The following is a 6,000-nucleotide window of genomic DNA, read 5'->3' on the forward strand; positions in this document are numbered from 1 at the left end:
CCATCAGGTGGCCGGGAAAATAGCCACAGGGTGGGGGAAAAAGCAACAATAATGACACTGTTTCACACTCGCCACGCCCTGCTAGTGCTGAGCACTTCGCTTTCATCCACCTGTTCAGTCCCCGGGGGAGGGGGGCACGCTGGCTCTGCGCCCACGGAGAAGCGAGCTGGGGAGGCGCAGCAGCCCCGGGCCGCGCAGTCAGCGCGGGTGAGAGCGGGTTAGAAAGGCCCACTGAGCCACTGGCCAGCGAGCGTCCATCAGCCTCAGCCCGGGTGTCTGCCCGGGGGGCTGCGCGGCCCCTCCTTCCGGCCCACTCCCCGCGCCCGGCCGGAGCAGGGGCTCGGGACGCAGCAGCAGCGTGGCTGAGCCAGTCCCGGCCAAGGGGCTGCACTCTCCACCCACACGGACTCCAAAAAGGCAGAGGGGACCCCACCAAACAGCCCCCACAACCACCCTGCACAGAGCTGCCAACCTCACCAGGGCCAGGCCCTGCCCCTGCCACGCGCGCGCCCTGTGACGCAGGAGGGGCGGCGTCCCTCTCCCGGCCTCCGCGCCCTGCCTGTGAGGTGGGTGATGCTTGCCCAGGCATTCCCGGGGCGGGGGTGCTCGCCCAGCGCTCAGGAAGGGAGGGGCTGTCTCTAGGCTGTTGCTATTGCTAGAGAGGGTACCAGCTCCCAGGCCCCGGGCCCGCCTGCTGCCAGCGGCCACAGGAGCCTGGCCCCCGGGCAGGGCGGGCGGGGGCACCAGGGAGCCCAAGCAGGAGGGCATCTCGGGGGAGAGGCGGCTGCTCCCGCGGCTCTGGGCAGGGGCTCCAGGGAGGAGGTCACCAGCCAGGGCCCTCTGCTGCCCGCGCTGGGGCGGCTCCCTGGACAGCAGGCAGCCGGGCCCCGGGAAGGTGGCCTCCTCGGAGCGTGGCCCAGGGGGAGCCGTAGCTGCCCGTGCGCCGGGCACAGACTGAACAAGTGATCAGATCACACCACCCCGGGGAGCAGAGGCGCCAGGGTGTTTGGTGGGAGCAATTATTAATCAGCTGGAGGTTCGAAGGCGCGTACACCTGGGGCGTGTGAGTAGGGGAGACTTTGGGGCCTGTCTAATCCCCCCAACCCCGGCCAGAGCATCGGAAACGCTGGGTGGCCAGAGATGAAAAGCTGTCCACGGAGGGTGCCTGCAAATCCAGGGGTCCGTTCCACTTGCTCAGCCGGGGCTTCCAGGGCAGGGAAGCCAGCTGGATGGGGGCAGAGCACCAGGATTTCCCCACATCGCAGCAGCGGGCGGGGACAGGATGGTGGGAGGGAGGGCCCGGTCAGCCCACAGCACGCACGAGGAGGTAAAGCAGCCAAGTCCATGCAGTCCCGGGCACAGGGTCGGCCTCTCCGGCCCTGGGACTAGAAGCCGCGGGCTCCACCTTCAAGCATCTCTAGGCGTCAGGGCCTTTGAGGACAAGTCAGGCTCTTGAACAACTGGGACCTGGGGCTCTGGGAGTGGGGCCCACTCTAACCTAGGAGCCTGGAGATCAGGGCTCCCACCCTCCCCTCTCTCCAAGCACCTTGGGTAATAATGTCATCTGGGGAAACTAGTGTTTCCCTCTTAATTACCAGGCCCAGGTGCAGAGAAGGCCTTTACCCACCTGTGGGAATTCCAGCTGCCAAGACTCGGGGAGGATATTGTAAACTGTGATAAACGAAGTTGCAACGAGCCAATCCAGAGCGGCCACCCTCCCCCAGGCCTACAGCAACACCCCCTCCAGATGGCTGGGCGGGAAGTCTCACACCTTTTGGAGGGAGACACCTCCTCCAGGGAGGCCACTGGATTGACTCTAGACCATAAGGAGTCATTTCTGTCTTCCCCACCGACAGCACCCACTTCTCCAGCAGTCCAGACCCCACGCCCAGGGAGGTCCAGCGTGGAAGGATTCCCACACACAGCCGTGCCCTTTCACACCGTCCACACTGGCCAGACTGTGGAGCAGCCCAGGGCAGGGAGAAAACAAAGGTTTGGGCAGGCAGAGAGGTGGGTTCTGCCCTAGGCCACTGGGTGGCCAGCGGTGCCCTGGGGTGCCCTCTCTGGGTTCACCTAGTGCCCAGGGACACTTATCAAACCATTGCAGTCGGCCAGAACAGGAAATGTCCTCTGGCTTCCTCTGCTCCACCCCCAGCCTAACACCCCGGCCACCACGCCTTCAGAAGCTGGAGAAAGCCAGAGGCCATCTCCCCAAGCTGGGCAGCACCCCCAAACCCACCCCCTCCCTGGTCCAACTTGTGACTTCTTCCTTTAACTGTCCCAGGGTAGGTGGGAGGAGGGTGAGACCCCAAAAAGGGGGAGGCTTGCAGACAGTGCTGCTTTGGGGTACCAGGAGGGGTATGCTCGAGCTCGCCCACCCCTGTGCACCCCTTCTCATACTCATCACCCTGCCTGGGCCCCTCCTGTTAGATGACACCACAAGGCCAGCTCTCAAAGGGCAGATTCTGAGCCAAAGGCCCTCTTTTGTGTCCCCCAGCCCCCCAAGACCAGGGCCATCGGGTACCCCGTGAGTCAGCTCCCAGTGAGCAGAGCACAGACTTCCTCCCTCCAGGGCCTCCCTGGGGACCTATGGGGGTGGTGGCAGGCGCCCCCCCTTCAGCCCCCAGCCAGCCGGGGTGGGGGCCCACATCCGGGCAGGCCCCCAGGGGCTCCGGGCCTGGCTCACGAGGAAGCCTGCAGCCCGGCCCCCCTCGCCGACCCCTGACAGGGTGGCGTGGGAGGAAAAATCTTCCAGCCATCTGCTCAGCTGCCGGGTTTCCGGCCGGGGCGGGGCTGGGGGACGCCAGGAGGACCTGCTCTCCTGGGGAAGTGGCCCCTGCCCCTGCGGAGGAAGGATGCCGGGCTGGGGACCTGGCGCGGCCTGGGGCCCGGCGCGCTGCGTGGAGAAGCCGGGGGTCCAGCCTCAGGCGGCGAGCACGCGGGCGTCCAGGTCTGGACCTGCCCCGTCCTCGAGGGACCTCGGGTCCCTGGACGCCGAGGAGCTGGGGCGCCGGGCTCCTGGGTCCAATTAGGCCTGACTCAGCGAGTGACCCCAGCTGAGTCACTTCCCCTGGGCCGCCTGCCCGCCTCAGTTTCCTCGGGGAGGGCGGGTCGCTGGGAACAGGGTCTGGCTGGGAACGAGCAGCTCGTGTTATACCTCTGGACTCGGAGGCAGGCCTCGCTCGTGTGCCAGACGGAAGCAGCTTCCTGCCCCACCCAAAGATGCTGCGCCCCGGGGCCCCAGGGGACCGTTTTCCCAGGAAACCTGGTAATTAAGCGCCAGCCCCCTTTGGGACATTCACAGCCGTCGCCTCGACTTACGGAGCGCGGACTGCATGCCAGGCACTGCGCTGCCTCTCCCGCAGCAGCCCCAGCATGGGGCCTTCGCACCCCACGTCACGGATGAGCAGACCCACGGCCACGAAGCCCGAGGTCACGCAGCCACAGCCAACAGTGCAAGGCCGCCCTGTGCCAGCCTCGCCCTCCACATGAAAGCCCACGTCAGGCTCGCACAGGCCGGAGAGGCGGGGCTCGCAGCCCCCCACCCCCGGGGCAGGTAAGGTCTCACAGCTGGAGCTGGTGGAGCCCAGAGTTGGCTCCAGAACTGGCTGCAGTGGAGACGCATCAGCCCGTTCACTTTAATAACAGCTCCTCGCACTAGCATCCCCTGAGCGCCAGGCGAGCGCTGAGGCTGTGTGCCCGTCTCCCCAACTCAGAGCGGGCGGCACTGGGGATGGCAGCCCCTGCCCTGCCCCCTGGGGAGGCACCTCCGAAGATGAAGGGTGTCTGGGGGCGCGGCCAGACCCAGGCCTCCAAGCCCCCCCATCTCCCCGACGGAACCGCCGCCATGTCTGGGGTGACTCTACAGGGCCTGCTTTGTCTTAGAAAGCTCTAGTTATCGTCGAAGGAGCAAGCCTTGGTCAGAAGGGCGGGGGTGGGGAGCACGGCTCATCCTTCCTCCTCCGCAGGCTGGAGCCCTTCCGCACACCTCCTGAATTCGCTCGTTCGCGGTCCCCACAAGCCTGCGAAGGTAGTGTCATCACACGTTTGCAGACGGGTAAACTGAGGCGAGGGCCGAGGGGAAAGGCGAGGCCCCACAGTCAGGAAGCACTATCCCCTCATCCTGCCCAGGTCTTCAGGATTCTCCCAGAGACGCAGGAACCCCCAGAGCTGCACACAGGAGGGGCCCCAAGGTGGGTGAACCGATACTCCCCAGCCAGTGACGACAACACCAACCGGGCGAAGCGCAAAAGCGCCGGCACCTCCTGCAGTCCAGGCCTTCCCGCCGGGCGGCAGGTGTCTCTCACACGCCGGCAATTCAATCTCCACAAGCCTATTATTACCCCACTTCACGTGGCGGTAGCCCAGGCTCATGGGCGTCACCTGCCCGTGTCCTCAGCTGGCCATGGGCATGGAAGAACCACAGCGCAGACCCCAGGACCCTCCTCTGCACCGCTGAGGCCCCTGAAGGCCTCGGACACCAGCCTCTGGCCCTCGGTCCAGCCCCTTCCCAGTGGCTTGCCTCTGCGGCCCGTGGGGACTCTCGCAAGTTCTAGGAATGCTCACCCCTTGGCTCAGAAGGATTTTCCCTCCCAGAGGGGGGCTGTGGGAAAAGGCTCAGAAAAAGTATTAAAAACCCTTCCAACTTCCCCAACGGGCCCTGGCCTCTCCTTCGCTGACCCCAGCCTGCCCAGGCAGCCTCAGCCTGCTCTCCCCCGGTTAGGGCTGGGTTTCTGGCCCCCGAAGGCTCCGGGGAGCCTCCAGAGCTGTTTCCGCTCTGGCAGCCAGGTCAGTGATGGGAAATCCAGACACAACTCTCGCCCACAACCCTGGAGACCCATGTACCCACGGCCCTGGCCCACCCCCCCCAACCCCCCACCCCCCAGCTGGGCTGTAAGTGCGGAGGCAGGATGGGTGGGCCGCCCCAGCTGAGCCTGGCAGCTGTCTAGGGACGCTCATCACCCAGGAAGGGGGTGGGGGCGCCGGTCAGATCTCAGCCCCTCCTGCCCCCATAGTTGGACCTTGGCCCTGCGGACATCACGGTGCCAGGCCCTCTGCTCCGAAGCCCCCACCCACAGCCCAATTTCACTTCCTCCCACACGGTCGGGCCGGCTGTGCCCCTCCCGGGAGGCCCCCAGCTGCAGGCAGTGACCTCCTCACCTACATCATCGTGGCCGGGAATGGGGAAGAGAAACAGGAGAATGAGGAAACAAACAAAAAAAAGGACAGGCAGGCAGGCCCCCCTCCTCAGTTCCTCAAATGCAGTCCACATCACCCCAAAAGCCCCCAAGGCCAAAGGGAGGGGGATTTCTGCAGCAGGTATTCAAGGCCTCTGAAATACCCTGCCCCCCCGCTGACCTACAAGGCCGAGGCATTGCCAACACGACCCCCCCATCTTCTGGTGGGAGGATTTCCCTGGAGCCCCAGGTTTGGGGGTGTGAGGGTACCAGCCCCCCAGCGCGAGCTACCTGTGGCCCTTGTGAGCCCTCCAAGCTCAATGGCGCAGGGGCGCCTGGCCCACCCGGCCACACAGGGAGCAGGGGAAGGGGCTTCCAAGATGGGGCGCTGCCCTCCCAGCCACATGGGCCGGCCGGGGCGGCGGGGCGCTGCTCCGGGGCGCCTCTGCAGCCTCGCAGCCCCGGTGACTACTTTCACTTTCGCTGTGCCGGGCGGGGACCCCGACCCTCCCCTGCAGGCGCAGGTTGAGGGGGGCCGCCCTCGGCGGGCCGGGCTAGCTCTGAGGCGGTGCGGGGTCCGCTCGCCCTCGCTCGGCGCCTCCCCGCGGCCGACACCCCACGCCCGCCAGCACGTGTGTGGGCGGCGTCGGCGCGGGGCGCCGCGGGAGCGGGGAGGGCCCCCCCGGACGCCCCGCCTGAGGCGCGGCGGGACGGGGTCGAGGGCCCGGGCGCGCGCCCGGCCTCCCCCCACCCCCGCCCCCCGGCGCCCCGGCCCGCGCGGGGCCGGGTGGGCTTACCTGCGAGAGAGGGGGTGCGGGCCCGG

Source organism: Talpa occidentalis, unplaced genomic scaffold (assembly GCF_014898055.3).
Source record: "Talpa occidentalis isolate TD23 unplaced genomic scaffold, MPIMG_talOcc4v2.1 talOcc4.14, whole genome shotgun sequence".
Classification (NCBI taxonomy): Eukaryota; Metazoa; Chordata; class Mammalia; order Eulipotyphla; family Talpidae; genus Talpa; species Talpa occidentalis.